Raw genomic sequence first — 26,941 nt, 5'->3', positions numbered from 1 at the left:
AGCGCGCTACTCACCCGTGAGGGTCTCAAGGCGCTGGGAGGGGAGGGGAAATCGGGGGGTAGATTGTCCTCATCACCTCCCTCAGAAGCACTGGAAGAAGAGTTTTCGGATGAGACTCTGTTAGAAATGAGGTCTTTGGTTGGCAGTCAGGTTACCTCCTGTCCAAGCAAGGACCCTCACTCTAGTCAGAGTAAGTCACACACAATCCAAATTATCCTGTGCCCACCCTCTGGTAGCTTGGCACTGAGCAGTCAGGCTTAACTTAGAAGGCAATGTGTAAAGTATTTGTGCAATAAATCATACAATAATACTATATAGCACCACAAAAATACACCACACAGTGTTTAGAAAAATATATAATATTTATCTGGATATTTGCAGGTCAAAACGATAAAAGATACAATAAGAATATGTAAAGATATCACTGTAAAGTGATATGAAGTGCCTTAAGTCTTTTTTTAAAAACAAACAAAGTCTCTTTCAAGCACAAAATACCTGGTTGGAGTGAAAAATCTCTGCAAAGGGCCGCAGAGGAGGAGGTGCGTGGAAAAATGGTGTGTGCGTCGGTTTCGCCCCTTCACACACGGACTTGCATCGTTATTTTCCACGCGGGGAAGACGTTGCATCGATTTCCGGCACGCGGACGGGTCTCCTCTTTGGGTTGTGGGGTTTTCAGACGCCCCAGGGTCTGAACGTGGAATCCTGGGCTTGTTGACCGGCTGCGTGTCGTTCCGGTGGGCGATGCGTGGAATTTTCTTCCTCACGGCAGGTGCTGCGTCGATTTCCCCTCTGGAAGTTGGGCGGCGTTGTCCAGGCAGGCCGTGCATTGAAGTTCCGGTCGCTCCGCAGGCGCTGCGTTGATCTTTTCCTCACGAAGTCGAGCAGCATCTTTCCGGTTCGGCGTGCGGTGAATTTTTCACCGCGGAACAAGCTGAGCGTAGAATATTTCGCCGCACAAGGAGTCCAGTTGCAAGAGAGAAGTCTTTTTGGTCCTGAGACTTCAGGGAACAAGAGGCAAGCTCTATCCAAGCCCTTGGAGAGCACTTCTGCAGCAAAGCAATAGAGCAGACAGACAGCAGGGCAACAGCAAGACAGCAGTCCTTTGTAGAAAGCAGTCAGGTGAGTCCTTTAGGCAGCCAGGCAGTTCTTCTTGTCAGGGTGCAGGTTCTGGTTCAGGTTTCTTCTCCAGGAACTGTCTGAGGTGGTAGGGCAGAGGCCCTGTTTTATACCCAAATGTGCCTTTGAAGTGGGGGAGACTTCAAAGAGTGGCTTAGAAGTGCACCAGGTTCCCTTTCAGTTCAATCCTGTCTGCCAGGGTCCCAGTAGGGGGTGTGGCAGTCCTTTTTGTGAGAGCAAGCCCTCCACCCTCCCATCCCAGGAAGACCCATTCAAAATGCAGCTGTATGCAAGTGAGGCTGAGTACCCTGTGTTTGGGGTGTGTCTGAGTGAATGGACAAGGAGCTGTCAACTAAACCCAGCCAGACGTGGATTGTAAGGCACAGAAAGATTTAAGTGCAAAGAAATGCTCACTTTCTAAAAGTGGCATTTCTAAAATAGTAATATTAAATCCAACTTCACCAGTCAGCAGGATTTTGTAGTACCATTCTGGCCATACTAAATATGACCTTCCTACTCCTTTCAGATCAGCAGCTACCACTTCAATAATGTATGAGGGCAGCCCCAATGTTAGCCTATGAAGGGAGCAGGCCTCACAGTAGTGTAAAAACTAATTTAGGGGTTTTACACTACCAGGACATGTAAACTACAGAGGTACGTGTCCTGCCTTTTACCCACACAGCACCCTGCTCTAGGGGTTAATTAGGGCACACTTTAGGGGTGACTTATATGTAGAAAAAGGGGAGTTTTAGGCTTGGCAAGTACTTTTAAATGCCAAGTCGAAGTGCCAGTGAACCTGCACACACAGGCCTTGCAATGGAAGGTCTGAGACCAGGTTAAGGGGCTACTTAAGTGGGTGGCACAACCAGTGCTGCAGGCCCACTAGTAGCATTTAATCTACTGGCCCTAGGCACATACAGTGCACATTACTAGGGACTCATAAGTAAATTAAATAGTCCAATTGGGTATGATCCAATATTACCATGTTTAAAGGGAGAGACTATGGGGGTCATTCCAACCCCGGCGGGCGGCGGGAGCCGCCAGCCGGGCGGAAACCGCCCAAACACTGCCCCGCGGTCAGATGACCGCGGGGGGCATTCCGACTTTCCCGCTGGGCCGGCGGGCGATCTGTAAAAGATCGCCCGCCGGCCCAGCGGGAAAGCCCCAGCAAAGATGAAGCCGGCTCCGAATGGAGCCGGCGGATTTGCTGGTGTGCGACGGGTGCAGTGGCACCCGTCGCGATTTTCAGTGTCTGCTTTGCAGACACTGAAAATCTTAATGGGGCCCTGTTAGGGGGCCCCTGCAGTGCCCATGCCAGTGGCATGGGCACTTCAGGGGGCCCCCCCAGGGGCCCCACGACACCCGTTCCCGCCAGCCTCTTCCTGGCGGTGTAAACCGCCAGGAACAGGCTGGCGGGAAGGGGGTCAGAATCCCCATGGCGGCGCTGCTTGCAGCGCCGCCATGGAGGATTCCCTGGGGCAGGGGAAAACCGGCGGGAAACCACTGGTTTCCCATTTCTGACCGCGGCTTTACCGCCACGGTCAGAATTGCCCCAGAAGCACCGCCAGCCTGTTGGCGGTGCTTCCTCCGTCCCCGGACCGCCAGGGTCGGAATGAGGCCCTATATGCACTTTAGCACTGGTAGACAATGGTAAAGTGCACAGAGTCTAAAAACCAGAAAAAACAGTGTCCAAAAATTGGAGGGCGGCAGGCAAAATGTTAGGGGTGACCACCCTAAGGCGGTCAGGTCTAACAGACTCCTATTGAAAAATCACTTCCCGAGCCTGCTCCATTGTCCTATCTCTCAGATGCTGTCTCAGCATCTGCTGTCTCAGTCTCTGATCCTACGTCAGAGCTGTCCTCCATAACCCGAGTAAGGTCTTGAGCAGCAGTCATCCAACGAGACCCCATCTCTGCTACTGGCTAAATTGTCCCTCTAAAACACTAGCCTACGTAGACGGTCATAAAATTGCTGGTGGGTGTGTGTGTGATGCGTGCAACAGTACAGGCCAGTCACCTTACCTTTGCTTCTTCCCTCAATCAGCACGTTCTCTCAAGACACTCTAAAATACAAAAAAGACCCATTATTACTTCACCTTGTCACATACCCATCGTCACAGTCTTTAGAGCCTGTGGCGCCCAGTCAGACAGTCATTATCGGTGCTCCCTCTCCCATGACATCCTCCTCGGATTCCCTCACTACCACCCAGCAAAGATGCCTTCCATCCATAGCACCCTTTGGACATATATTTAATTTGTATTTTAGCGCAGGTAATGGATGGCTTTACTAATCCACTCAGCTATTCACATAAATACAGATTTGATTTTTGCAGCAGGCATATAAACCTTCTGCGCTACTTTAAGGCATTGAAACTGCCACTAGACAAAAGTCCAAATCCTTCTTCTGGCAGATACATAATCACAAGAGTTAGCTAGACTTTTTTATTGCTGACTAAAAGCTACGGTTGAAACGCATATGGAGGATGTGCATTCCTTTGAAGACGTGTGATGTGAGACAACTGGTGGTGAATATATATATATATATATATATATATATATATATATATATATATAATTTATATATATGACCCAGTTGAAGGCTTTTGCAGAAACGCGTAGGCTATTTTTCTCACCTCGCACTTTGCACTTTTGATTGTTATGACATGAAATAATAAATCCCGTGTAAAAGCAATTATTTGTACTGGATTTGTGCTGTCTCCTGGAAATGCTCGAAGACTAAGCTATAGAGTGGGGCAGACTTCCTGGGAGAGGACCATAGATATATATGTGTAAAGAGATCACTTTTATATGCGGGGTTGGTTTTCCTGGGGGCCAATCACAGTCCCCAGGGAAATCACACACACATTGACAAAAGTGATCTCCATACATCTACATATATATCTATATATATATATCTATATATAGATCTATATATATGTAGATATAAAAAAATATATACATATATATAGATAGATAGATATATGACCCCCTGTCACCTTTATTTTAATTTATTTGTTTTTTAAATTAATTTATTTTTAATCCCCAGGGGTAAAGGAATGTGTATATTTTTTTAAATATGCCCCCAAGGGGGTGGGGCAGCTCATTTTCAGAGGGGCCGACCCCCCAAAGTGTAATCCTTGGTGTCTAGTGGGGTTTCCTGGCCATGGATCACAGCGCGGCTGCGATCCACGGCCAGGAAACCATTTCAGGAAGGCTCTCCCCTTTCAAAACAAGGCCTTCCACCGGAGCAGAAAGCAGCCCTACCTCCACTTCCTGCTCTGGTGGGAAAAACAAATTGGGACGTCAGCGCACATCGCGGTGTGCTGATGTCACAGAGGGGCGGGTAGAGGGTGGGACACGGAAGCTCTTCCATGTCTCCTGAGGGACTTTTAAGTAAAACAGATCCTCCCTAGCGTCGGCCACTGGCCGTGACCCACACCAGTGTCCGATACGTGCACCGATAAGGTTAATGTGAAAGTTGAAATGATGCTGCTGTCTGCGTTACATTGTGTTGTATTAGAACTAATATAATCTATTAGTAAATCTGGGCCTTCCTGTTTTTTCCTTGTATTTCATGTGGTGTCATTTGTTTTTTCCTGTAAATGTAAAACACTCAAATGTCACTAGTGTGGCCTCAAAGGTCTTGTGGGCAGCCTGAAGGGTGCGGACACACTTTGGCCAAGGTTTATAGCGCCACTTTTCTTGCACCCCTTATCACCCCCAACGTCACCATGTGTGTGTCGTATTTAAAATACGGAGTACCATAGCGGTAATTAGAGAGACTAGCGTCATACTTTTTTACACTAGTCTGGTGCTTTGCAGGACTACCGTAAAAAATTATGACGCTAATCCTGCAAAGCACTCAAGAGGCCCATTGAATACAATGGGAGCCTCTTTTTAACGCTTGCAGTTAGCAGGCATTAAAAAATGCTGATAAAAATCACGCAAAGGAATCTCATAGATTCCTTTGCACCATTTTTACAACCCCTCCCTCCCCCCCAGTGCCTGAACTTAAATCCAACTTCACCAGTCAGCAGGATTTTGTAGTACCATTCTGGCCATACTAAATATGACCTTCCTTCTCCTTTCAGATCAGCAGCTACCACTTCAATAATGTATGAGGGCAGCCCCAATGTTAGCCTATGAAGGGAGCAGGCCTCACAGTAGTGTAAAAACTAATTTAGGGGTTTTACACTACCAGGACATGTAAACTACACAGGTACGTGTCCTGCCTTTTACCCACACAGCACCCTGCTCTAGGGGTTAATTAGGGCACACTTTAGGGGTGACTTATATGTAGAAAAAGGGGAGTTTTAGGCTTGGCAAGTACTTTTAAATGCCAAGTCGAAGTGCCAGTGAACCTGCACACACAGGCCTTGCAATGGAAGGTCTGAGACCAGGTTAAGGGGCTACTTAAGTGGGTGGCACAACCAGTGCTGCAGGCCCACTAGTAGCATTTAATCTACTGGCCCTAGGCACATACAGTGCACATTACTAGGGACTCATAAGTAAATTAAATAGTCCAATTGGGTATGATCCAATGTTACCATGTTTAAAGGGAGAGACTATGGGGGTCATTCCGACCCCGGCGGGCGGCGGGAGCCGCCAGCCGGGCGGAAACCGCCCAAACACTGCCCCGCGGTCAGATGACCGCGGGGGGCATTCCGACTTTCCCGCTGGGCCGGCGGGCGATCTGTAAAAGATCGCCCGCCGGCCCAGCGGGAAAGCCCCAGCAAAGATGAAGCCGGCTCCGAATGGAGCCGGCGGATTTGCTGGTGTGCGACGGGTGCAGTGGCACCCGTCGCGATTTTCAGTGTCTGCTTTGCAGACACTGAAAATCTTAATGGGGCCCTGTTAGGGGGCCCCTGCAGTGCCCATGCCAGTGGCATGGGCACTTCAGGGGGCCCCCCCAGGGGCCCCACGACACCCGTTCCCGCCAGCCTCTTCCTGGCGGTGTAAACCGCCAGGAACAGGTTGGCGGGAAGGGGGTCAGAATCCCCATGGCGGCGCTGCTTGCAGCGCCACCATGGAGGATTCCCTGGGGCAGGGGAAAACCGGCGGGAAACCACCGGTTTCCCGTTTCTGACCGCGGCTTTACCGCCGCGGTCAGAATTGCCCCAGAAGCACCGCCAGCCTGTTGGCGGTGCTTCCTCCGTCCCCGGACCGCCAGGGTCGGAATGAGGCCCTATATGCACTTTAGCACTGGTAGGCAATGGTAAAGTGCACAGAGTCTAAAAACCAGAAAAAACAGTGTCAAAAAATTGGAGGGCGGCAGGCAAAATGTTAGGGGTGACCACCCTAAGGCGGTCAGGTCTAACAGACTCCTATTGAAAAATCACTTCCCGAGCCTGCTCCATTGTCCTATCTCTCAGATGCTGTCTCAGCATCTGCTGTCTCAGTCTCTGATCCTACGTCAGAGCTGTCCTCCATAACCCGAGTAAGGTCTTGAGCAGCAGTCATCCAACGAGACCCCATCTCTGCTACTGGCTAAATTGTCCCTCTAAAACACTAGCCTACGTAGACGGTCATAAAATTGCTGGTGGGTGTGTGTGTGATGCGTGCAACAGTACAGGCCAGTCACCTTACCTTTGCTTCTTCCCTCAATCAGCACGTTCTCTCAAGACACTCTAAAATACAAAAAAGACCCATTATTACTTCACCTTGTCACATACCCATCGTCACAGTCTTTAGAGCCTGTGGCGCCCAGTCAGACAGTCATTATCGGTGCTCCCTCTCCCATGACATCCTCCTCGGATTCCCTCACTACCACCCAGCAAAGATGCCTTCCATCCATAGCACCCTTTGGACATATATTTAATTTGTATTTTAGCGCAGGTAATGGATGGCTTTACTAATCCACTCAGCTATTCACATAAATACAGATTTGATTTTTGCAGCAGGCATATAAACCTTCTGCGCTACTTTAAGGCATTGAAACTGCCACTAGACAAAAGTCCAAATCCTTCTTCTGGCAGATACATAATCACAAGAGTTAGCTAGACTTTTTTATTGCTGACTAAAAGCTACGGTTGAAACGCATATGGAGGATGTGCATTCCTTTGAAGACGTGTGATGTGAGACAACTGGTGGTGAATATATATATATATATATATATATATATATATATATATATATATATATATATATATATATATATATAATTTATATATATGACCCAGTTGAAGGCTTTTGCAGAAACGCGTAGGCTATTTTTCTCACCTCGCACTTTGCACTTTTGATTGTTATGACATGAAATAATAAATCCCGTGTAAAAGCAATTATTTGTACTGGATTTGTGCTGTCTCCTGGAAATGCTCGAAGACTAAGCTATAGAGTGGGGCAGACTTCCTGGGAGAGGACCATAGATATATATGTGTAAAGAGATCACTTTTATATGCGGGGTTGGTTTTCCTGGGGGCCAATCACAGTCCCCAGGGAAATCACACACACATTGACAAAAGTGATCTCCATACATCTACATATATATCTATATATATATATATCTATATATAGATCTATATATATGTAGATATAAAAAAATATATACATATATATAGATAGATAGATATATGACCCCCTGTCACCTTTATTTTAATTTATTTGTTTTTTAAATTAATTTATTTTTAATCCCCAGGGGTAAAGGAATGTGTATATTTTTTTAAATATGCCCCCAAGGGGGTGGGGCAGCTCATTTTCAGAGGGGCCGACCCCCCAAAGTGTAATCCTTGGTGTCTAGTGGGGTTTCCTGGCCATGGATCACAGCGCGGCTGCGATCCACGGCCAGGAAACCATTTCAGGAAGGCTCTCCCCTTTCAAAACAAGGCCTTCCACCGGAGCAGAAAGCAGCCCTACCTCCACTTCCTGCTCTGGTGGGAAAAACAAATTGGGACCTCAGCGCACATCGCGGTGTGCTGATGTCACAGAGGGGCGGGTAGAGGGTGGGACACGGAAGCTCTTCCACGTCTCCTGAGGGACTTTTAAGTAAAACAGATCCTCCCTAGCGTCGGCCACTGGCCGTGACCCACACCAGTGTCCGATACGTGCACCGATAAGGTTAATGTGAAAGTTGAAATGATGCTGCTGTCTGCGTTACATTGTGTTGTATTAGAACTAATATAATCTATTAGTAAATCTGGGCCTTCCTGTTTTTTCCTTGTATTTCATGTGGTGTCATTTTGTTTTTCCTGTAAATGTAAAACACTCAAATGTCACTAGTGTGGCCTCAAAGGTCTTGTGGGCAGCCTGAAGGGTGCGGACACACTTTGGCCAAGGTTTATAGCGCCACTTTTCTTGCACCCCTTATCACCCCCCAACGTCACCATGTGTGTGTCGTATTTAAAATACGGAGTACCATAGCGGTAATTAGAGAGACTAGCGTCATACTTTTTTACACTAGTCTGGTGCTTTGCAGGACTACCGTAAAAAATTATGACGCTAATCCTGCAAAGCACTCAAGAGGCCCATTGAATACAATGGGAGCCTCTTTTTAACGCTTGCAGTTAGCAGGCATTAAAAAATGCTGATAAAAATCACGCAAAGGAATCTCATAGATTCCTTTGCACCATTTTTACAACCCCTCCCTCCCCCCCAGTGCCTGAACACCCCCTTGCATACATTATGCCTGGTGGAGGCATAATGTAGCACAAGAGGTTACAAAGTGGCGCAATGAAAGCATTGCGCCATGTTGTAAATATTTGCCCTTCGAATGCCACATTAGTGTAAAAAAAATTACTCTAATGTGGCGCTAAGCCACCATAAATCTGGCCCTTTATTAGCTGTCTGGATTGTATATTACAGCTCACATTTGGAGAGTCAGTGCATTGCTGCCTGACTTTTAGGGGCAGATTTAATAGCCCCCAGCTCCTTGTTGCGCCACATTAGCGTCATATTTTTTACGCTGATGTGTCCCAACAAGGCCAAAATATCAGCGCCAAATTCACAAAGTGGTGCAATGCATGCATTACGCCACTTTCTATCCCTTTGCGCTACATTATGCCTGCGTCAGGAATAATGTATGCAAAGGGGATGTTCCCCCGTTAGGGGAGCCGAAAAATGGCACAAAGAAATCTAAGAGATTTCTTTGCGTCATTTTTTTCGGCCCATTTTTTAATGCCTACTCAGAGCAGGCATTAAAAGGAGGCACATCATTGTTTACAATGGGCCTCAATGGGCTTTGCAGAATTAAGGGCATATTTATGAGTACCTAGCACCACCTTGTGCCACATTAGCATAATTATTTTTTACATTAATGTGGCCCAACGAGGCCGAAATCCCCGCTCCGTATTTACAGAATGGTGCAGTCCATTGTAGGAAAGTACCATCTTGCTTGGCATGTTACCCCCATATTTCACTGTATATATGTTGTTTTAGTTGTATGTGTCACTGGGACCCTGCCAGCCAGGGCCCTAGTGCTCATAAGTGTGCCCTGTATGTGTTACCTGTGCTATGACTAACTGTCTGACTGAGGCTCTGCTAACCAGAACCTCAGTGGTTATGCTCTCTCATTTCTTTCCAAATTGTCACTAACAGGCTAGTGACCAATTTCACCAATTTACATTGGCATACTGGAGCACCCTTATAATTCCCTAGTATATGGTACTGAGGTGCCCAGGGTATTGGGGTTCCAGGAGATCCCTCTGGGCTGCAGCATTTCTTTTGCCACCCATAGGGAGCTCTGACAATTCTTACACAGGCCTGCCACTGCAGCCTGAGTGAAATAACGTCCACGTTATTTCACAGCCATTTACCACTGCACTTAAGTAACTTATAAGTCACCTATATGTCTAACCTTTACCTGGTAAAGGTTGGGTGCTAAGTTACTTAGTGTGTGGGCACCCTGGCACTAGCCAAGGTGCCCCCACATTGTTCAGGGCAAATTCCCCGGACTTTGTGAGTGCGGGGACACCATTACACGCGTGCACTATACATAGGTCACTACCTATGTATAGCTTCACAATGGTAACTCCGAATATGGCCATGTAACATGTCTAAGATCATGGAATTGCCCCCCCAATGCCATCCTGGCATTGGTGAGACAATCCCATGATCCCACGGATCTCTAGCACAGACCCGGGTACTGCCAAACTACCTTTCCCGGGGTTTCACTGCAGCTGCTGCTGCTGCCAACCCCTCAGACAGGTTTCTGCCCTCCTGGGGTCCAGCCAGGCTTGGCCCAGGAAGGCAGAACAAAGGACTTCCTCAGAGAGAGGGTGTTACACCCTCTCCCTTTGAAAAAAGGTGTCAGGGCTGGGGAGGAGTAGCCTCCCGCAGCCTCTGGAAATGCTTTGATGGGCACAGATGGTGCCCATCTCTGCATAAGCCAGTCTACACCGGTTCAGGGTTCCCCCAGCCCTGCTCTGGCGCGAAACTGGACAAAGGAAAGGGGAGTGACCACTCCCCTGACCTGCACCTCCCCTGGGAGGTGCCCAGAGCTCCTCCAGTGTGCTCCAGACCTCTGCCATCTTGGAAACAGAGGTGCTGCTGGCACACTGGACTGCTCTGAGTGGCCAGGGCCAGCAGGTGACGTCAGAGACTCCTTCTGATAGGCTCCTCCAGGTGTTGCTAGCCTATCCTCTCTCCTAAGTAGCCAAACCTCCTTTTCTGGCTATTTAGGGTCTCTGCTTTGGGGAATTCTTTAGATAACGAATGCAAGAGCTCATCAGAGTTCCTCTGCATCTCTCTCTTCACCTTCTGCCAAGGAATCGACTGCTGACCGCGCTGGAAGCCTGCAAAACTGCAACAAAGTAGCAAAGACGACTACTGCGACCTTGTAACGCTGATCCTGCCGCCTTCTCGACTGTTTTCCTGGTGGTGCATGCTGTGGGGGTAGTCTGCCTCCTCTCTGCACTAGAAGCTCCGAAGAAATCTCCTGTGGGTCGACGGAATCTTCCCCCTGCAACCGCAGGCACCAAAGAACTGCATCACCGGTCCTCTGGGTCTCCTCTCAGCACAACGAGCGAGGTCCCTTGAACTCAGCAACTCTGTCCAAGTGACTCCCACAGTCCAGTGACTCTTCAGTCCAAGTTTGGTGGAGGTAAGTCTTTGCCTCCCCAAGCTAGACTGCATTGCTGGGAACCGCATGATTTGCAGCTGCTCCAGCTCCTGTCTCCAGGATTTCCTTTGTGCACAGCCAAGCCTGGGTCCCCGGCACTCTAACCTGCAGTGCACGACCTCCTGAGTTGTCCTCCGGCATCGTGGGACCTTCCTTTGTGACTTCGGGTGAGCTCCGGTTCACTCCACTTCGTAGTGCCTGTTCCGGCACTTCTGCGGGTGCTGCTTGCTTCTGAGTGGGCTCCTTGTCTTGCTGGGCGCCCCCTCTGTCTCCTCACGCAATTGGAGTCATCCTGGTCCCTCCTGGGCCACAGCAGCATCCAAAAACCCTAACCGCGACCCTTGCAGCTAGCAAGGCTTGTTTGCGGTCTTTCTGCACGAAAACACCTCTGCAAGCTTCTTTGCGACGTGGGACATCCATCCTCCAAAGGGGAAGTTTCTAGCCCTTGTCGTTCTTGCAGAATCCACAGCTTCTACCATCCGGTGGCAGCTTCTTTGCACCCACAGCTGGCATTTCCTGGGCATCTGCCCACTCCCGACTTGCTCGTGACTTTTGGACTTGGTCCCCTTGTTCCACAGGTACTCTCGTCTGGAAATCCATTGTTGTTGCATTGCTGGTGTTGGTCTTTCTTGCAGAATTCCCCTATCACGACTTCTGTGCCCCCTGGGGAACTTAGGTGCACTTTGCACCCACTTTTCAGGGTCTTGGGGTGGGCTATTTTTCTAACCCTCACTGTTTTCTTACAGTCCCAGCGACCCTCTACAAGGTCACATAGGTTTGGGGTCCCTTCGTGGTTCGCATTCGACTTCTAGAGTATATGGTTTGTGTTGCCCCTATCCCTATGTGCCCCCATTGCATTCTATTGTGACTATACATTGTCTGCACTGTTTTCTATTGCTATTACTGCATATTTTGGTATTGTGTACATATATCTTGTGTATATTTGCTATCCTCATACTGAGGGTACTCACTGAGATACTTTTCGCATATTGTCATAAAAATAAAGTACCTTTATTTTTAGTATATCTGTGTATTGTGTTTTCTTATGATATTGTGCATATTACACTAGTGGTACTGTAGGAGCTTCACTTGTCTCCTAGTTCAGCCTAAGCTGCTCTGCTAAGCTACCTTTTCTATCAGCCTAAGCTGCTAGACACCCCTCTACACTAATAAGGGATACCTGGACCTGGTGCAAGGTGTAAGTACCCCTTGGTACCCACTACAAGCCAGGCCAGCCTCCTACATTGGTTGTGCAGCGGTGGGATAAGTCCTTGCAACTACTTACCACTTTGTCATATTGTACTTTTCATAAGAGAAAAATATACAAAACAAGTTCAGTGTATGTGCACCTAACCAAAAAGTTTTGCTTTTCTTCTCTTACTCCTTTGCTAAGTGCTGAAAAGTACCTCTAAAACTTTCAAAAAGTTGTTAAAAAGTTTAAAAAGTTTTTTCTGTTCTTTAAAAAGTTCTGAAACTTTTTTCTTTCTTTTTCTGTGTAGGAAAGTACCATCTTGCCTGGCATGTTACCCCCATATTTCACTGTATATATGTTGTTTTAGTTGTATGTGTCACTGGGACCCTGCCAGCCAGGGCCCCAGTGCTCATAAGCGTGCCCTGTATGTGTTACCTGTGTTATGACTAACTGTCTCACCGAGGCTTTGCTAACCAGAACCTCAGTGGTTATGCTCTCTCATTTCTTTCCAAATTGTCACTAACAGGCTAGTGACCAATTTCACCAATTTACATTGGCATACTGGAACACCCTTATAATTCCCTAGTATATGGTACTGAGGTACCCAGTACCAGTGCCAGGGTATTGGGGTTCCAGGAGATCCCTATGGGCTGCAGCATTTCTTTTGCCACCCATAGGGAGCTCTGACAATTCTTACACAGGCCTGCCACTGCAGCCTGAGTGAAATAACGTCCACGTTATTTCACAGCCATTTACCACTGCACTTAAGTAACTTATAAGTCACTTATATGTCTAACCTTTACCTGGTAAAGGTTGGGTGCTAAGTTACTTAGTGTGTGGGCACCCTGGCACTAGCCAAGGTGCCCCCACATTGTTCAGGGCAAATTCCCCAGACTTTGTGAGTGCGGGGACACCATTACACGCGTGCACTATACATAGGTCACTACCTATGTATAGCTTCACAATGGTAACTCCGAATATGGCCATGTAACATGTCTAAGATCATGGAATTGCCCCCCCCAATGCCATCCTGGCATTGGTGAGACAATCCCATGATCCCACGGGTCTCTAGCACAGACCCGGGTACTGCCAAACTACCTTTCCCGGGGTTTCACTGTAGCTGCTGCCAACCCCTCAGACAGGTTTCTGCCCTCCTGGGGTCCAGCCAGGCTTGGCCCAGGAAGGCAGAACAAAGGACTTCCTCAGAGAGAGGGTGTTACACCCTCTCCCTTTGGAAAAAGGTGTCAGGGCTGGGGAGGAGTAGCCTCCCCCAGCCTCTGGAAATGCTTTGATGGGCACAGATGGTGCCCATCTCTGCATAAGCCAGTCTACACCGGTTCAGGGATCCCCCAGCCCTGCTCTGGTGCGAAACTGGACAAAGGAAAGGGGAGTGACCACTCCCCTGACCTGCACCTCTCCTGGGAGGTGCCCAGAGCTCCTCCAGTGTGCTCCAGACCTCTGCCATCTTGGAAACAGAGGTGCTGCTGGCACACTGGACTGCTCTGAGTGGCCAGGGCCAGCAGGTGACGTCAGATACTCCTTCTGATAGGCTCGTCCAGGTGTTGCTAGCCTATCCTCTCTCCTAAGTAGCCAAACCTCCTTTTCTGGCTATTTAGGGTCTCTGCTTTGGGGAATTCTTTAGATAACGAATGCAAGAGCTCATCAGAGTTCCTCTGCATCTCTCTCTTAACCTTCTGCCAAGGAATCGACTGCTGACTGCGCTGGAAGCCTGCAAAACTGCAACAAAGTAGCAAAGACGACTACTGCGACCTTGTAACGCTGATCCTGCCACCTTCTCGACTGTTTTCCTGGTGGTGCATGCTGTGGGGGTAGTCTGCCTCCTCTCAGCACTAGAAGCTCCGAAGAAATCTCCTGTGGGTCGACGGAATCTTCCCCCTGCAACCGCAGGCACCAAAGAACTGCATCACCAGTCCTCTGGGTCTCCTCTCAGCACAACGAGCGAGGTCCCTTGAACTCAGCAACTCTGTCCAAGTGACTCCCACAGTCCAGTGACTCTTCAGTCCAAGTTTGGTGGAGGTAAGTCTTTGCCTTCCCACGCTAGACTGCATTGCTGGGAACCGCGTGATTTGCAGCTGCTCCGGCTCCTGTGCACTCTTCCAGGATTTCCTTTGTGCACAGCCAAGCCTGGGTCCCCGGCACTCCTGGGCCACAGCAGCATCCAAAAACCCTAACCGCGACCCTTGCAGCTAGCAAGGCTTGTTTGCGGTCTTTCTGCACGAAAACACCTCTGCAAGCTTCTTTGCGACGTGGGACATCCATCCTCCAAAGGGGAAGTTTCTAGCCCTTGTCGTTCTTGCAGAATCCACAGCTTCTACCATCCGGTGGCAGCTTCTTTGCACCCACAGCTGGCATTTCCTGGGCATCTGCCCACTCCCGACTTGCTCGTGACTTTTGGACTTGGTCCCCTTGTTCCACAGGTACTCTCGTCTGGAAATCCATCGTTGTTGCATTGCTGGTGTTGGTCTTTCTTGCAGAATTCCCCTATCACGACTTCTGTGCTCCCTGGGGAACTTAGGTTCACTTTGCACCCACTTTTCAGGGTCTTGGGGTGGGCTATTTTTCTAACCCTCACTGTTTTCTTACAGTCCCAGCTACCCTCTACAAGGTCACATAGGTTTGGGGTCCCTTCGTGGTTCGCATTCGACTTCTAGAGTATATGGTTTGTGTTGCCCCTATCCCTATGTGCCCCCATTGCATTCTATTGTGACTATACATTGTCTGCACTGTTTTCTATTGCTATTACTGCATATTTTGGTATTGTGTTCATATATCTTGTGTATATTTGCTATCCTCATACTGAGGGTACTCACTGAGATACTTTTGGCATATTGTCATAAAAATAAAGTACCTTTATTTTTAGTATATCTGTGAATTGTGTTTTCTTATGATACTGTGCATATGACACTAGTGGTACTGTAGGAGCTTCACTTGTCTCCTAGTTCAGCCTAAGCTGCTCTGCTAAGCTACCTTTTCTATCAGCCTAAGCTGCTAGACACCCCTCTACACTAATAAGGGATACTTGGACCTGGTGCAAGGTGTAAGTACCCCTTGGTACCCACTACAAGCCAGGCCAGCCTCCTACATCCATGCATTGCACCACTCTGTAACCCTTTGGGCTACATCCTGCCTGCGCCAGGCATAATGTATGCAAAGGGGGCGTTCCCCCGTTGGGGGAGGGGGAGCAAATGGCGCAAGGAATTCTATGAGAAATCCTTGGGCCATTTTTTACGGCACTTTTAACACCTGCTCAGAACAGGCGTTAAAAGGGGGCTTCCATTATTTATAATTGACCCCTATGCACTCTGCAGGAGTAGCACCAACATTTTGGCTCTACTCCTTCAGAGGACATCAATAGCATCACATTGAATGACGCTATTGCCCTCTACCCTGCTTCATGGTGTGCTGTATTTTAAATAGAGTGCACACATGGTGGCGGTGGGGGACGTTAAGGGGTGAAAGAAAAGTGGCGTTGCACTGGGTGTAGCGCCACTTTTATTAAATCTGGCCCCTAGGATTTCAGAAACAGGACAAGGAATCTTCGATAGTGCATGCATTTGTGAACACACAAGACATGCCATCATAACCGTGCATTCAGTTGGTGCGCAACATACTATTGCAAGCAGGCTAGAGTTACTAGAGGGCATATTCCTAGGATAGCAAGATGGACAAGTATGTGTTGAGAGTTTAACGTTGCCAAGTGGCTGGCCTTTGACATTTTGGTAGTTGCTTATATGCAGAAGCGTTTTGTGAAGCTGAGATGGGAAGGTAACATGGATGGTTTCATAGGAGTGAAAGGGTAATCTGTTGCCAGATGGTTGGCTTTATCTCTGTAGTGGATGCAATGAAATAAGATGTCATGCAGGGGAAAGTGGCTGCATTTAATACGTACCAGGGCCGTTAAAGCCTGTGCCCTAGAAATTGAAAGAGTGAAACTTCCATTGTCTCTTGACACTTAACTGACTACCTAAGAGTGGGGTGTTAAAGCTTGTTTTGATTTACAGAGTTTTTGCTTAACTGAAATCTAGCCTTAAGCCTGATCATCTTGCCGATGCCCTGTGTCGGTTTCAACCCCACACAGTGAATGATAATGGTGTCTGAGCCTTGTCCTTATGCCATAAGAGAGAAAGGTCCAGTTTATGGCAGTGGCGGCCGGCAGCTTTAGGAGGGAGGGGGGCGGGCGGGAAGCACACACACACACACATTCTTTCACACACAGACACGCACGCACATCCATTAACAACACCCATAACATTCAGACATGCACGCACGCACCAAACATTCATTTTAAAAGTTCACACACACTCATTCTTTCACACACACACACACGCATGCACATCCATAAACAACACTCATAACATTCAAACATGCACGCACACACCAAACATTCATTTTAAAACATCACACACACACACACACACACACTCATTCTTTCACACTTGCACGCACGCACATCCATTAACACTCATAACATTGAAACATGGATGCACCAAACATTCATTTTAAAACATCACACACATTCTTTCACACACACACGCACGCACATCCATTAACAACACTCATAACATTCAAACACGCACGCACGCACCAAACATTCATTTTAAAACATCACACACACACTTACCTTCCGCCTCGAGGTCCCAGGAGGGTTGGTACTGCTGCCTTCCCTCATTGGCTGACATTGGGTCAGCCAATGAGGGAAGGCAGCAGTCACAGCCTTGTCACAGAGTGGGATGGGGTCAGTGAGACTTCTGACCCCACCCCACTCTGTGACGAAGTGTCACTGATTGACACTCACCCTGGGCGCTTCAGGGCTTATACCTGAAGCGCCCAGGTCGAAGTCAATGGGTGACGCTTTCCTCGTCACCCAGGGGAGGGCCTCGAGGCACCTTTACTGAGCTGAGGAGGTCACGCCCATAGGAGCTGTGACCTCCTCAGCCCAGCAAAGTTCAGCTCAGGCAGCCAGGAGTCTGTGCAAATCACGCATGTCTCACTCCTGGCTGTCTGAGCTGAAAATGAAGAGTGTCTGTCAGGCTAAGCTTTGTTCAGCCTGACAGACACTCTTCATGAGGGGCAAAAGGTGGGGGGGAGTGGCCCCTCCACCCCAAAGGACGGGCCGCACCTGGTTCATGGTGTCCTCAATGAAAGTTAAGTTGAACTCTCCCTCCAGGAGAAAAAACAGGACTCGCTCCAGCTGTAAGGCTTGGTCTCACACCAGGTCCTGATTGAGGCACCACGAAAAGCATAAGGAAGTTCCTATTCTAGACATGGCAAGAAGAGAGAAAGCTCAAATGACAGATTCACACCCTCAGACTGTACTCTGATGCTGGAAGTTGATCCCATTGTCTACGGTGAACTTGAAATTCTATGCCCTGAAAGATACTTTTGCCCTTTTTTGTCAGAAAACATTCTGATTCACTTTTGCCAATCATCATGGATCTGGCAGCTGTGACTGATCTGAGGTGACTCCATTGGTTCAACCATTGTGTTTGTTACTCCCACTTTGGTGCATTCTATGGAGTCAGTGTCAGCACTCTCCTACGTACGCTGTACTTACATCACACAAGGGACACAAAGCAACACAAAGGGTTAAGTAAGATTTACAAAGCCACCCCAGTGGCGATGTACGCCAACTTGTGTGACTTTGTTAATAAGTGTAACACAACACAGCAGCTTCAGCAATTTTCCGTTACATTTTGAAGTGGTGCCATTCAATGCGTGGACCACGAATGTCCCTGTGCATCTAACTGTAATCATTAAACCTGGGATTGCACCAAACTAGTAAGCCACCCCGACCATGGTGTAACTAGGAGAAATATGTTTATTTAAACTCATTACTTCCTCTTTCTATGCGTGATGCATTCTGCATTTATGCATAGAAAAAGAAAATTTCCTGCCTAAGATTGTTTTTATACAGGAAAGTATCCGTTCCTGTGCAAAAAATAATTCTGCCTGTAACAGAGGCATCCATGCACCATGGTGCAAGAGTGGCTGCGTTGGCATTTCTCGCCATAGCGCTACATCCTCCCGCCACATTCTGTTACAACTTTAAAAATCACCAGCACAGACAAAAGTGCTAAAAGGCAGTGCATTTGTATTGGTGTTTTTAGAGCTGTAACACAGTGCTGCTTTTCACTACTTGTGAAAAACAACAACACCAGCACGAGCGCTATCATCTATTGGTAAAAGATGCCAGTAGAACTGCATCAGTGTTTGTGTTTCTTGACTCAAGAGTGTAGGATCGTGTTGGGCTCGAGGGTATATTGTGACGCCGAGCCAGAGCCAGGCATTAGGCTCACGCCAGGTTGGAGCTTTTAAGGGCTCGCCCATCTTTTGTTGTAATTTCTGTCATAATTAGGTTCAAACTCCTCATGACTTCTGGGGCGGATGGCTTCATCCCATTGTATTATGAAACTTTTTCAGTCCCTGGCGCCGGTCCACAATAGGGGGTATATTTAAGAGACACTGGCGCCACCAGAACATCACTTTTTGTGGCGCTCCGGTGGCACTATGCCTTGCGCCATATTTACAAGGTGGTGCCACTTTTTGTGGCTTAACGCCACCTTGTATATACGGCCCCTTCACACGCAGCACTTTGCGTGGAAGGGGCGTGCAATTGGTGTTTCTTTGGGCGTGCCACAGCAACACCCATTGCATTTTGATGCCGCATCAGATTTACGAGTTTTCGTAAACCTGAGGGAGCGCCAAATTCTAACGCCACCCCAAGGGTGGCATTAGCATGGCGCAACGAGGAGAAATGCTTTAATTTCTCCCTGTTGTTTTTCTTTTCTATGTGTGCATCGTTTTGCAGCACATATAGAAAGAGCAAATCGCCATTTAAGATTGTTTTTGTGCAGGAAGGTGTTCCTTCCTGCACAAAAACAATCTCCCCCTAAATGCAGCATCCTTTAACTACGGTGCAAGGCTGCCTAAGGGGCAGATTTACAAGCCCCTAGCGCCTCTTTGCGTTGCCTTCGCATCATTCTTTTTTTTACGCCAAGGCAGCGCTAAGTAGGTCATTCCCTGGCACCATATTTACAAAGTGGTGCAGTGCATGCATTGCATCACTTTGTAACCCCTTGTGTGCCATTAGGCCTCTACCAGGCGTAATGTATGCAAGAGGTGCGTTCCCACGCACAGAGATCCGAAAAAATGGTGCAGTAAAATTTACAAGATTTCACTGCACTATTTTTTATGTCATTTTTAACGCCTGCCCAAGGCAAGCGTCAAAGTGACGCTCCTGTGTTGGCCTATGGGCTCCCTGTGCTTTGTTGCACCAGCACAAAACTTTTTGGCTCTAGTGCAGCAAAGCGCCACTACAGCGCCAAAAATGTTGACAATGTTGTGGTAACGACCACCATAGTGCGCCTTATTGTACGTAAGGCATAACCATAGTGTCATTAGGGGGCACATGGGGACGCAAGAAAAGTGGCGCATCAGGACCAATTTATATTCTTGTAAATATGCCCCTAAGGGAGCAAATATTGCATCTCATTGACAAAGTGAAGACGTCTCAGCGAGAGATGATGGCCCAGAATTGTGTTAAATTGGCACAGTTTAGTGCAGCACCAAAACTAACAGTGCCGCGCTGCGCCACTTTTGAAACACAGGGTTGCACCGTATTTAGAGGAATATGGTGCACCCCTGTGTTTCCCCCTGCGTTGGCACTTTTTTAAGCTGCCTAGCACCACCGCAAGCATCCTTGCACCATAGTGCGAGGGTCTCTGCATTGAGGGGGATAGATTGTTTATGTGTAGGATGGTGTCCCTTCCTGCACATAAACAATCCATAATGGCGATTTGCCACTTCTCTGTGTGCTGCACAATGCAGAACACACAGAAGTACCAAAGCGTAATTTGAATGATTGCTTATGTGCAGGAAGGTGTCCCTTCCTCCACGTAAACAATCGTCCATGGCATTTTGCTTCTTCTAGGTGTGCTACGGAATGCAACACACATAGAAAATGCAAAAAACGAGTAGGAATAAAAGCATTCCTCCTCGTTGTGCTATGCGGGGGTGGCGTTAGTTTTTGGCGCTGCCTCAGGTTTACGACAACTCATAAATCTTAGGCAACGTCAAAAGCAATGGGTGTTGCGCTGGAACACCCACAGCAACACTCATTGCACACCCTTCTGATGCAGCAAACTGCATTGAAGGGGCCCATATTTACAAAGAGGCCTTAATTGTAGATATGGAGCAGTGCTTAGCGCAACTGGAGCATCACGAAAAGTGACGCTCCAGTGGGGTTAGGGGCACCTAAATATGCCCCGATGTTGCTTAATTTAGACGCTGAAAAAGTACTCAGTAGGGTTCAGTGGCCCTTTTTAAGTGTTACTCTGAAACACTTTGGCAATACGCTTTGCCACTGTATCCTACGTGGCTACAATGTCCTCCAGGGCAGTTGTGCGGGTCAATAGGTTTGCCTCTGGTTCATTTCTCATCTGAAGAGGGGCGAGACGAGAGTGTTGTAGGAAGCTGGTCTGGTGTGTGGTGGGTACCTATGGTATTTACACCCTATATCAGGTCTAGGGTTCCCCTATCAGTGAAATGTAGGCAGTGTCTAGAAACTAGGCTCTCTAGAGGTAGTTTTGGATAAGCAGCCAGGGCCTATCAAGGAGACATGCAAAGCTCATGCAATACCACTATAGTCACACAGCACTTACACACATGAAAGAAAACACTCAGGGCCTGATTACAACTTTGACGGAGGGGGTTAATCCGTCCCAAATGTGACGGATATCCGCCCGCCGTATTACGAGTCCATTATATCCTACGTAACCCGTAATATGGTGGGCGGGATAACCGTCACATTTGAGACGGATTAACCCCCTCCGCCAAAGTTGTAATCGGGCCCTCAGTGTTACAAAAATAAAGGTACTTTATTTTAATGACACAATTACCAAAGAGTACTAGAGAGGCAACCCTCCAATAGGAGGTAAGTAACACACTAGGTATGTACACTACTAATCGGAAACAGGCATAAAAAGCAATAGAAAACAGTGCAAATAGCAATGGACAATAGTGACCCTAAAGGAGCCCAAACCATGTACTAAAAAAATGTAATGCGAATGCAGGACCCCCACCTAGGGAAGTGGAGTGTGTAGATGGGAGCTGGGGGAACTAGGAAACCCCAAAGGTAAGTACCACAGTGCCCCCCCAGCGACCAGGAAGAAAGGAGTAAGTCACTTGATTTTCCCAAACCCCCCAAAAGGAAGAAAAAGAAGATATCGCAACACCCAGACAAGGCTGCAAGAAACCAAGGGTGGATTCCTGAAGAGGAATAGCTGTGGAAGAAGGGGACCAAGTCCAGAAGTCACAGAAGAGTCTGGTGGGAGCAGGAGCCACTACCCACCCACCTGTGGTTGCAGGAGTTGGTCGACGGTAGGACAAAGACAGTCAGATATGCAGCCCTGGAGCAGGTGAAGAGTTCCTGGAGGATGCAGTCGACGTCCCATGCTGGATGGATGATTGCAGTTGGTCAGTGGCATGGAAAAGCCACCAACAAGCCTTGGCAAAGGCAGAAGTCTCGGTGAAGCAGAAGTGGAGCTGCCGGGGACCAGCAAGGTCCAAGAGGACTCAGGGGGACCCTCAGCAAGGCAGAGAGCCCATAGAAGAAAAGGCAGCCCCCGCAAGAGACCCACTGGACGAGGAACCAGGAGTCCCAGTGGAGCCCACGCAGCACAACTGGAGAAGGGTCCCACACCGCAGGAGAAGCACACAGAGGGCTGTGCATTGCAGGAAGGAGGGCTGGGGCTACACAGAGGCTGAAGATTCCTTGGAGCAGATACTGTCCTATGTGGGAAGGCAAGGGCTTACCTGCACCACAGTTGGAAAGCTGGCAGAGAGTACCAAGAGGACTACTCTGGACCACCACCCGTGATGTAGGACCCATGCAGCTCAGGATGAGAGGAGATCCACACAGCCGGCCGTTGTTGCAGTTGGAGTCTGAGGATGCAGGGGAGTGACTCCTTCACTCCAAGGGAGATTCCTTCTTCCTTTTCGTGCAGACTGAAGACTTGCTGTCCTCAGAGGATGCGCAGCTGGGGAAATGGTGCAGAAGCTGGAAGGAGCTGTGTGCAAGCAGAGTCTTTGCCGTGGATGCAGATTGTCGAGTCCTGGAGGGTCCAATCATGGTTCCAGTGGCTAAAAGTCAAAGTAGAGGGTGTAGAAGAGTCCTGCTGAAATCTTGCAAGCCGAATATGAGGACCTATCCAGGAAAGAGACCATAAATAGCCCTGAAATGGGTATTAGTCACCTAGCCAGGTGACCACCTATCAGGTGCCTGACCTGGCCTCTCAGATGCTCACAGAGGTCCCTGCCAAACTTGTATTCAAGATGGCAGAACTCAGGGACCCTCTGGAGGAGCTCTGGGCACCACCCCTGGTATGGTGATGGACACAGGAGTAGTCCCTCCTCTTTCCATTTTCCAGTCTCATGCCAGAGCAGGGACGGGGAGACCCTGAACTGGTGTAGACTGGTTTATGCACAGAAAGCTTCAAATGTGCCCTTCAAAGCATGCCAGTGGCTTGGGGAGGCTACCCTTCCAAAGCCATGTAACACATATTTCCAAAGGGAGAGGGTGTTTCCCTCTCTCCCAAAGGAAATCCTTTGTTCTACCTTCCTGGGCTTGAGTTGTTCACGCAGCAGGAAGGAAGAAACCTGTCTGAGGTGTGGCAGCAGCTTGGGCTGCCCGAAAACCCCCAGAAGGCTGGTAGGAGCAATGCTGGGGGTCCTCAAAGGAGCCCCCAGAGCCCATGGAATCATACTTTCAATACTGACAACAGTATTTGGGTATGATTCCAACATGTTTGATACCAAACATGCCTAGGTTTGGAGTTGCTATTATGTAGCTGGACATAGGTAGTGACTAATGTCCAGTACACGCATAAAATGGCATCCCCGACTCATGAAGTCCAGGAAAATGGGACTGGAGTTCGTGGGGGCACATCTGCTAGTGCTAGTGCAGGGGTGCCCTCACACACAGGTACTTGCACCCTGCCTTCTGGGCTAGGAGGGCCTACCATAGGGGTGACTTACAGTGATTTGGTGCAGTGACCTGTAGTGAAAAGGGTACATACACCCTTTCACGCAGGCTGCAATGACAGGCCTGCAGATACACTTTACATGGGCCCTCCGTGGGTGGCATAAAACATGCTGCAGCCCATGGGGATTCCCTGGTACCCCAATTCTCTGGGTACCATATACTAGGGACCTACTTGTGGGCACCAGTGTGCCAAATATGGAGTGTAAATGGTTCAAGTAGCCAAGTTTGAAGGGAGAGAGTGGTGGCAGGATCACAGTGAACACAGTCAAACATGCTTACAACAGGCAGAAAATGGGGGTAACCATGCCAAGAAAGAGGGTACTTTCCTTCAGGTGCCCAATATTTCAGCTCTTGTTAGAGCTCTTTAGGGAGCCAATGGCTCGAAGCGTAAAAGATGACAGTTCTATCACAGTGGTGAGTGTCAGAGGGTACACCGGCACCATCAGCCTGACTATGTGATCATGGCATTGAGGGATCCTCTTAACTCCTTATCTGCCCTGGTAGATGAATTCCAATGACTTGGGGATGTTTCAGGTGTTAAGGTGTCAACCACAAACCCAATTTCTAACACTTATAATATATGAAATGGCCTTGAAGCGCAACCTTGTTTATTTGGCACGTTTCTAGGCTGTCTTCGTTTACTGCAGTGGTTAACATTCATAAAGAAATGTAGGATCCGATCCTGCGTGCAATGGCGACATTTGCAATAATATATGTTGGCAGGATCAAAGAAGCGCATAAAAAGTTATTTAGCTGTTTTGTTGTTTCATTCACCTCCAGGTTAACACACACACTTAGGTGAAAAATAAATGCCATTAAGCTAATAAGCTGCAAATCCACTCTTTTACTTTCTGAAACCTCAGTTGGTTAATGCAATCACTGCAAATTCCTGTGCCCTTGATCAAAAAGGTGGTGCAACTATGACACAAGGGGCCTCATTTACGAGAAAGTGGTGCAGCAGCGCCGCTGCACAAAAGAATTGTCAGCGGCGGGCCACTTCAGAAATGCAGTGATTCACAATATTTACAAAAATACGGTACACCCCCATGTTTCCTTGTAGCCCTGGTGCTAAATTTAGCTGCCTAGCGCCAATGCAGGTACCCTTGCACCACAGTGCAAGGGTGACTGCGTTGCAGGGAATTATTATTTATGTGTAAAAACGACCAATCTAGCGATTTGCTAGTTCTATGTGTGCTGCATTCTGCAAATCATCATTATTTAATGATTGTTCATGAGCAGGTAAGGACACCTTCACACACATAAACAATCATTCACCGCGTTTTGTTCTTTCAATGTGTGCTGCAGAATGCAATACCAAAAAACAAAAATGAGGAGAAATAAAAGTATTTCTCCCCGTTGCACCATGGTTACACCTATCCTGAGGTGGAGCTAGTTTATGGTGCTGGCTCGGGTTTACAATTCCTCGTAAATCTGGTGAAGTGTCAAAATATTATGGGTATTGCCGTGGAATGCTTACTGCAACACCCATTGCACGCCCCTTCCACGCTAAGTGATGCATTTCAAGGGGGCGTATTTACAAGGCGGCGTGAAGCCACAAAAAGTGGCTTAACGCCGCCTTGTAAATATGGTGCACTGTTCAGCGCCACCAGAGCGTTGCTAAAAGTGACGCTCTAGTGGGGGTAGGGCCTCGTAAATGAGGCCCAAAATGTGAGTAAATCTGGGCTAAACTGTGCAAGGTTAACGGCATGGTCGAGTTCTGCTTGCCCGCCAAGACAAGCACAGCTTTTGTGTGTTTTTTTACTGTTTCGGGGGCAACACCTGAACGCCCAACTGCTCTTCAGCTGAAATGGGCAAGACCAATATTTATTTCGGGTTATCATGACACTGGTTACTTGTTGATGGGTTTCGGTAAGACACCATCGTTGGCGCACAAATGTGGAGACGGATTTACTAAGCACCTGCATTGTCCTTTCATCATGCACGATGATGCAAAGCAACGCAAATGCTTAAGTGACATTCACAAAGGGAAGAAAATTGACATTTGTGTTGTTTTTGCATCATTTTTCACCCGAAAAGTAACACAACACAGCACCTTGCGTTACCCTGCATCGAAGAGGCATTACATGGGTGGGGCATTTCCGTGCATCCAATGATATATTACGATGCAAACCCAGATTTTAGTAAAGTCAGCAAACCTAGGTATGCGCCAAAATGGTGCTCCTACTCAACCCTGGTATAACAAGGAGAAAGATCTATATTTTTCATAGTTACTTTCTCTTTGCTGCTTTCTGCATCACACATGTAAAGAGGAATACACCTTCAAGGTTAATGTTTGTGCAGGGATGTATGTCTTCCTGCACAAAAATAATTGTGGCTACAATGCAGTTACCCTTCTGCCATGATGCAGGGGTGTCTGTTTTGGTCCTAGGTTCCCTTACTGTTTTGAGTTGCATGTAAGTTTAGAAAACCTGGGCTGCAAAGTGCAACAGATGGTTGCCAAGGGTCATATTTATGAGCGGTTTGCATCGCCACGCAACGTGGTACATGCATGATGCAAACCTTAAGTCATATTTTGGAAACTTTGCCCAATATTTAAACTTTTTGCTGCAAAACTGCGCAAACTCAGTTTTGCGGCAAAAAGAATACCGCCGCCTTTCATCATTCCAAAGCATCAGCCAGGCACCAAATTTATAATGTCCCGCAAGCCGGTGCTAAGGGTGGGCTAGCATCTAGAAAAATTACGTTATTCGGGTGGGGGTGGCGGTACGGGGGAAGGGTGTTTTGCCTCATAAAATGATGCTAGGCTTGTTAGAGGTAAAACCATCCATACCACATGACTCCTGTCTTATAAAAGACAGGAGTCATGCCCACCACCCCAATGGCCAGCACAGGGTGCCACCCAGTGCCATGCAGGGGGGGCCAATTCAAGGCCCCCAATGGCACTTAACATTTTTTTTTAAATACTTGCCTATACTTACCCTACTTACTTGGGATGGGGTCCCCCATCCTCCGGTGTGGGTGTTCCTGGGGGTTAGGGTGGGCAACTGTGGGCCCATTCCGTGGTGTTTGACCATGGAAATGGGTCCACATGTCCCCTAACGCCTGCTCTGACCCAGGTGTTAAATAATGGTGCTAAGCAGGCTTAGTGCCATTATTTAGGCCCACCCGTGCACCTTTTTTGCATGGATGGATAAATAAGGCGCTGAGAGCTTTGAGTCATTTTTTGGACTGTAACGTCTGCCTTGCATCTCATTGACGCAGGGTGATTTCACACTTCCCAAAAATTACATTAACTCCTGTATTTTGACGCTAAACCGGTCTGGCGTCAGAATATAAATATGGAGTTAAGTTTACATCGAATTTGCGTAAAACAAATGACGCAAGTTCAGTGCAAACAGAGTATAAATATGTCCCTCTGTGTGGCTTTGAGTGGCTCCAAACATATGAAGTAAGGCGGCAACGCAGCTCAAATTGCCATGTTGCCTTACTCTTCTCTGGCAAGGCATTCCATGGGTGTTGCGTTGGTGTTCCCTTGCAGTGCCCATGGATTTTGATGCATT

At 48.0% G+C, this 26,941-nt stretch overlaps 1 protein-coding gene across 1 annotated transcript in view; it reads left to right on the top strand.

Moving 5' to 3' along the window:
- The window catches only part of TEX14 (testis expressed 14, intercellular bridge forming factor), a 1,009,455-nt gene that overhangs the window by 495,841 nt on the left and 486,673 nt on the right, over nt 1-26,941 (top strand). The gene's annotated exons all lie outside the window — the stretch shown is intronic.

The sequence above is a fragment of the Pleurodeles waltl genome, chromosome 3_1, assembly GCF_031143425.1.
Source record: "Pleurodeles waltl isolate 20211129_DDA chromosome 3_1, aPleWal1.hap1.20221129, whole genome shotgun sequence".
Classification (NCBI taxonomy): Eukaryota; Metazoa; Chordata; class Amphibia; order Caudata; family Salamandridae; genus Pleurodeles; species Pleurodeles waltl.
Note: the sequence above shows the minus strand (reverse complement) of the source record. Positions and strands in the feature narration are given on the sequence as shown.